The sequence below is a fragment of the Ipomoea triloba genome, chromosome 3, assembly GCF_003576645.1.
Source record: "Ipomoea triloba cultivar NCNSP0323 chromosome 3, ASM357664v1".
In the NCBI taxonomy this organism is placed as follows: Eukaryota; Viridiplantae; Streptophyta; class Magnoliopsida; order Solanales; family Convolvulaceae; genus Ipomoea; species Ipomoea triloba.
Genome location: NC_044918.1, coordinates 32,722,426 through 32,730,091, shown reverse-complemented (window position 1 = coordinate 32,730,091; position 7,666 = coordinate 32,722,426).

The following is a 7,666-nucleotide window of genomic DNA, read 5'->3' as shown; positions in this document are numbered from 1 at the left end:
AATCTTTTTGAAAAATTGAACTTACCAAGCTTGAAACCGACTAGGCTGACTCTACGTCTAGCTGACGGAACCACACGGTGTCCTGAAGGCTTAGCGGAAGATGTTTTAGTAAGAGTAGGAAAATTTCTTGTGCTTGTCGACTTTGTTGTTTGCAAGATGGGTGATAATGAGCCCCATGGATCCTTAATTCTTGGAAGACCATTTTTGGCTACGTGTCATGGACGCATAGATGTGAGTTCAGGTGAAATAACCCTGAGATTTGATGGACAAGCCACAAATGATGAGAATGAAAGAATGAAGGAAGAAGATGATAATGTAAGGGCGACGGTCAAAACGAAAACTAAACCAAAACCGAAGTGGAAAAATGATAAGCTTACATGGAAGAATACGTGGGTACCAAAATGTTTCCTACCCACTAGCCAATGACGTAAACTGTGGCGCTACTTGGGAGGCAACCCAAGATTTCAATAAATTGTTTTTAAAGTTCTTTTTATGTTTTTGTTCTAATAATTTGTTACAATCCAATGGTACCATGCTTTGAGGACTAACTTGTAGGATTCAAGACTAAAAATTGCTTTGGAAAGGCCTAATTCGGGCATAGGTATGAAGGGAAAGACCAAAACCGGAAGAAAGTAGTGCACCGCGCTGACACGCAGGATCACACGCGTGCAGACGTGCGTGGGATTGAGGCAGTAAGCCCCCACGCACGCTCACACGCGTGTAGCCGTGCGTGGGAGCGAGGCAGTAAGCCCCCACGCACGCACACACGCGTGTCGCCGGCGTGAAATGTAACCCCTCACCTATTCCAGTAAGATTAAGGTTCGAAAAACATTTCTTTAAGCTATAACATTCATGAGATGATCTCCCGATGCCTCAAAAGAATTATTATAAGTAAGGACAGTTAGTAATAAGCTGCGATCGTACGTCCCGGTCACGAACCGTAAAAATTTTAAGAGCTAGTATTCGGACCCGTTTGTCCTAGGAAATAGATTTTTAGACACCATACTATTATTATGGAATTTCCTATTTAATTAAATTAGCCCATAGCAGCAAAAATTTATTTTTGATCTTACATCGCGAAATTTCGCGGTGTATCGAACCTAGCCCAATTTTGAGTTTCAGTCTGGAGTAAATTTTTGGTTTCGAAAATTATTTGAATTAAATTAGTTTCTACTGAGAATTCATCTGATTTAATTCCGATCAGTCTAAGCTAAGATATTTTCCAAGACCAAACCATAGGGAGGTGACACTTGTCACAATTATCCACCATGTATTGAGGAGACTAGTCAACCAAGTGAATTATAATATAAAGCCAATTTTTTTTCCCATTCTTCTTCATTGTGGCCGAAACATCCAAGGAGAAGAGAGAGAGTGGGATCATCTTCCTTCTCCATTAGAGCTCACCTTCCATAGCCAAGAATTCCTACACAAGTTTCAAAACATTCGGTAAAACTCCAATTTTATTCGGTAGATAGCTTTATTTTCCATCCTAGAACATGAATCTAAGTTAAGATTTCTTAAAATCATGTGTTATGTTGTTGATGGAATTTTAGGGTTTTAAGGTTAAATTGGGGAAAATCAACTCCAAGGATCTTCTACAAAATTAGAAACCCGGTTGAGGTAAGGAATCCCTTTAATTGGTTGAGGTTGTTTGAAACTAGATAATTGATAGCTATGTTATGGTTTGTGGTTAACTTGTGAACATGAAAACCTATGTAGCAGCACAAGGCATTGCAATTAAGAACTCTAATCGTAATTAAGGTAGCAGCACAATTCTAGACTCAAACAAATTGCAAAGGTTTACAAATCCCAACACAAAGCAATGACTAATTGAATTTAAGAAAAGAAGAAATAATGCACCAGAAGTTCATGGAGCCAACCCACTTCAATTCGTATTTGCTGCCGTGAAGACCAGAAAATCACGCCACCTCCGTCGAAATTAAATTATGAAGCTTCTGTCCAGGAATCGCGAACCTAGCTACATCTGATCGGGAAATTGGATGTGCAAAGATTCTTTTTGTGAAGATAGTTTTTTGGAGAGCGAATTGATTCCAGAATGACGAACTTTGGTCACTTTTTATATTGCTCAGGTTCAACCGCAACTCCGCAGATTTGGTGGATGAAAAAGGCTTTGGATCAACGGAGGCCACTAACGCTTCCTTCAGGTTCTCTGCGTCGTTGTTGACTAGAAAAAGGAGGAGGACCATCTGTTTGTTCGCCGCAAAAGCTTTTGATAATTGGACTAATTCTTAATATTTAAAAACAAATAAATCACACTTTAATTAATTAAATAAAGCTCAAATAGAATTAGCCTATTGATCTAACTGCAAGCTAAATTATTAATTCATTGTTTTATTTATAACTTATAATTATTGGATAAACATAAAGTAAATACAAATATAATAACTTAATAAGATTAAGCATAGAAATATAACTATATAATAAAAATTATAATAAAATAAAGTATACAAAATGCGCTTATCAAATTTCCCCACACTTATTTATGTGTTTGTCCTCAAGCAAATACTTTATTAAAAGGAACAGAATATAAAAGAAATTAGAACGATAAACCAAACATTAAATTGAGCTTTACCCAAATAGCCTCCCAAAATTATTGCCTCATCAATGCAAGATTAGTGTCAACTCATAGAGTGCATAAACACCTGACTGGATATTAAATAACTTCAACATGTTTATTCATAAAAATAAAGCTTATATTCGTGTGCTGATTGTTAGGAACATCATGTAATAGGTTTTGATGATACCAACTGTTAAGTAGAAATCCCCAAGTCTCGATGCATAGGCAAAAACGCTGTAAGTTCGACAAGTAAACCAAGAGCGAAAATACAACCGAGTAACTTTGAGCTCAACTCGGAAAATATTTAAGCTTGAGGTAAATTTGTTTGAACATCTTAGAAGTCTCGTGTTGTAATATATAGACAGATCAGAAGAAGGCATGGACAACACTGGAGGAATAAGGGTCTGCGAGACATCAACTAAGTCTCGAGACATAATCAGAGTTTTGAGAGGTAGAACCTCTCGATACAGTTATCAAGTTCGAGACATAAACAGAGTTCGAGAGATAGACCTCTCGATATTTGAGTTCGAGACATCAAGCAATCAAGATATCAACCTTGGTCTCGATACACTAACAATTCTCCAACAAAGCTGAAGGACGGCATACTTAAAGTCTGGAGAAAGAAGAATATCATGGAGATGGAATAATGAAGAGGTGCCGAACGTGAAGAGATTTCAAAATGGCAATGGACGTCAGATTTCCACCACAAACGGTCAAAAGGTGCACCAATGCTGAAGTGGTCTGATTCCCTACAAACAAGGAATAATGGGAATATAAAAAGAGTAACTTTTACCAAAAGACGAAAAGTGGAGCATGGACTCAAGAAAAGTGAACTATGGAATATTCACTACAAGACAAAGAGGTTCAAGTTACAAGATCACCACTCCATGAAATATGCTGAAAATATGCAAGACCCATGATCAGCGTGGGAGACAAATTTCAAACGGAAAAATTAGTTTCTACTGAGAATTCATCTGATTTAATTCCGATCAGTCTAAGCTAAGATATTTTCCAAGACCAAACCATAGGGAGGTGACACTTGTCACAATTATCCACCATGTATTGAGGAGACTAGTCAACCAAGTGAATTATAATATAAAGCCAATTTTTTTTCCCATTCTTCTTCATTGTGGCCGAAACATCCAAGGAGAAGAGAGAGAGTGGGATCATCTTCCTTCTCCATTAGAGCTCACCTTCCATAGCCAAGAATTCCTACACAAGTTTCAAAACATTCGGTAAAACTCCAATTTTATTCGGTAGATAGCTTTATTTTCCATCCTAGAACATGAATCTAAGTTAAGATTTCTTAAAATCATGTGTTATGTTGTTGATGGAATTTTAGGGTTTTAAGGTTAAATTGGGGAAAATCAACTCCAAGGATCTTCTACAAAATTAGAAACCCGGTTGAGGTAAGGAATCCCTTTAATTGGTTGAGGTTGTTTGAAACTAGATAATTGATAGCTATGTTATGGTTTGTGGTTAACTTGTGAACATGAAAACCTATGTAGCAGCACAAGGCATTGCAATTAAGAACTCTAATCGTAATTAAGGTAGCAGCACAATTCTAGACTCAAACAAATTGCAAAGGTTTACAAATCCCAACACAAAGCAATGACTAATTGAATTTAAGAAAAGAAGAAATAATGCACCAGAAGTTCATGGAGCCAACCCACTTCAATTCGTATTTGCTGCCGTGAAGACCAGAAAATCACGCCACCTCCGTCGAAATTAAATTATGAAGCTTCTGTCCAGGAATCGCGAACCTAGCTACATCTGATCGGGAAATTGGATGTGCAAAGATTCTTTTTGTGAAGATAGTTTTTTGGAGAGCGAATTGATTCCAGAATGACGAACTTTGGTCACTTTTTATATTGCTCAGGTTCAACCGCAACTCCGCAGATTTGGTGGATGAAAAAGGCTTTGGATCAACGGAGGCCACTAACGCTTCCTTCAGGTTCTCTGCGTCGTTGTTGACTAGAAAAAGGAGGAGGACCATCTGTTTGTTCGCCGCAAAAGCTTTTGATAATTGGACTAATTCTTAATATTTAAAAACAAATAAATCACACTTTAATTAATTAAATAAAGCTCAAATAGAATTAGCCTATTGATCTAACTGCAAGCTAAATTATTAATTCATTGTTTTATTTATAACTTATAATTATTGGATAAACATAAAGTAAATACAAATATAATAACTTAATAAGATTAAGCATAGAAATATAACTATATAATAAAAATTATAATAAAATAAAGTATACAAAATGCGCTTATCAAATTTCCCCACACTTATTTATGTGTTTGTCCTCAAGCAAATACTTTATTAAAAGGAACAGAATATAAAAGAAATTAGAACGATAAACCAAACATTAAATTGAGCTTTACCCAAATAGCCTCCCAAAATTATTGCCTCATCAATGCAAGATTAGTGTCAACTCATAGAGTGCATAAACACCTGACTGGATATTAAATAACTTCAACATGTTTATTCATAAAAATAAAGCTTATATTCGTGTGCTGATTGTTAGGAACATCATGTAATAGGTTTTGATGATACCAACTGTTAAGTAAGAATCCCCAAGTCTCGATACATAGGCAAAACAATGTAAGTTCGATAAGTAAACTAAGAGCGAAAATACAACCGGGTAATTTGAGCTCAACTCGGGAAATATTTAAGCTTAAGGTAAACTTGTTTGAACAACTTAGAAGTTTTCGTGTTGTAAGCAAACAGATAGATCAGAAGCAGGCACGAGACAACTCTGGAGGAATAAGGGTCTACGAGACATCAACTAAGTCTCGAGACACAAGCCAAGTTCGAGAGGTAAGGACCTCTCGATATACCTATCGAGTTCGAGACGTAAAGAATATTCGAGAGATAGACCTCTCGATACATGGGATTGAAACATCAAGTGGTCGAGACATCTTTTATGGTCTCGATAAACCGGCACTTCTCCAAGAGGCTGAATGTTAGTCAACATGTGCAGATAAAATACTCTAAGTTTGGAGAAGAAGAATATCATGGAGATAAAATATTGAAGAGGTGCTGAGCGGGAGGTTTCAAAATGGACGGAAGTGGATGACACGTCAGACCTCCACCACAAACGGTCAAGAAGTGCACCAATCCTGAAGTGGTCAGATTCCCCAAACAAGGAATGATGGGAACATAAAAAGAGTAACTTTATCCAAAAGAAGCAAGTGAAGCATGAACTCAAGAAAGTGGAATATGGAATATTCACTACAAAACAAAAGGCTCAAGTTACAAGACCACTACTCCATGAAAAATGCTGAAATTGTGCAAAGACCCATGTTCGGCGTGGGAGACCAATTTCAAACGGAATAGTTTTCCCTCCAACGGAACTATTCTTCTACTCTCATATATAAGGACGTAAAGACACAGAAGAAAAGGGTTTTGTGAAAGAGGTCAAGAGGTTAACAAGAGGTGTCTGATAAAAACGTTCCAGTGCAAAGTGCTTAACTTGGAATATCATCCTGATATTCAATACAGCGAGAGAACACATCTTAGTGTTCGAAGAGAGTTACAAAGCTAAACTGTTATACATCCAGAAGGTGACCAAAGCTGCTCTACATCAAAGTTGATTCAACGATAGCTTGTGGTCAGATTGGAGTCTGTTACATTCAACTGTGACAACCAAAAACACCTTGCTTTGGATTAAGCAAGAGAGGTGGAGTAACCTGGCAGCTGTCCGAGTGAAAGAAACCTGAGGCTTGACGCGGGCTTGGTGATCAAAGGTCAAGTGCTCGAGAGGTGGAGTAGCTGGAAGCGGGGAGAAAGACCTTGGAGAGGCGGAGTAACCTGGGAGCTGTCTTGTGAAGATCCTGAGGCTTGACGCGGGCTTGGTGATCAAAGGTCAAGTGCTCGAGAGGTGGAGTAACAAGAAGCGGGGCGAAAAACCTGAGGCTTGAGGCGGGCTTCGTGATCAAAGCTCAAGCGCTCGATATTGTACTAAAAAGGGAAGTTTTTAGTGCAATCCTTCCAGGGAGTTTCTGGAAGAAGAGTGGACGTAGGCGGGTTGGCCGAACCACTTAAAAATCTCTCTTGCATTTACTTACTGTTTTTATCTCTCGCTAACCTCTCGATTGCACTGCATATAAACGCACTTCTCGAACTAACTCAAACTCGTGCTAACTAAAAGGGGATAACATTTCCGCTGCGCATAAAACTTTGTCTTCACCTCGTGAGGTATCGAACCTAAACATCCTAAGTTCAATACACACGAGAGGTTGAAAAGATTTGCAAAATCTTATACAAGTCTATTCCCCCCCCCCTCTAGACTTGTACCCCATCCCCTTGGGACCAACAATTGGTATCAGAGCAAGTTCTCTGATCGATATAAACCTTTGTTTATATTGCCTAGAGATCCTTCTTTGAAAAATCCTTTAAAAGTTTTCAAAGCACGAGATAATTCTTCTAATATGGATAGCATGTTGTCGAGACATCTTCTCTTTGATCTTAGCAGGTTCGATGACTGGAAAACACGCATGCTTGCGTATCTATCAGCCCTCCATGATGAGATGGCCGAAGTTATAACATCTGGACCAGTCAAGATCATGATGGTAAACACGACTGCTGAGCAAACCAGAGATACACCAAAGTATGTCCCCAAACCTAGGGAAGAATGGACAAGTGATGATAGGAAGAGAAACAACTTGGACAACATTGCCAAGGATATTCTCTTCAGAGCTATAGACGAAACCATCTTTCCAAAAGTAAGAAAGTGCAAAACGGCGAAAGAGGTATGGGATACTTTGATGTTGATTGGTGAAGGTGACGAACAGGAGAAGGAGAACAAGCTCACCGTGGCCATGAAGAAGTTCGAGGACTTCAAGATGAAGCCAGGGGAGAGCATCGACAGCATGGAATCTCGTTTCATGAAGCTATCAATAGAGATCAGTGATCTCGAGAAGGAGATTCCACAAAAGGAGCTAAACCTGAAGGTCTTACGAGGCCTTACCAAGGAGTGGGAAATGAAGGTGATCACAATGCGTGATCACAGGGATTTGAAGAACACCACAACCGACCAACTATTCAGAGATCTCAAAGCCTTCGAATTTGAGATGTTTCCAAGAGAT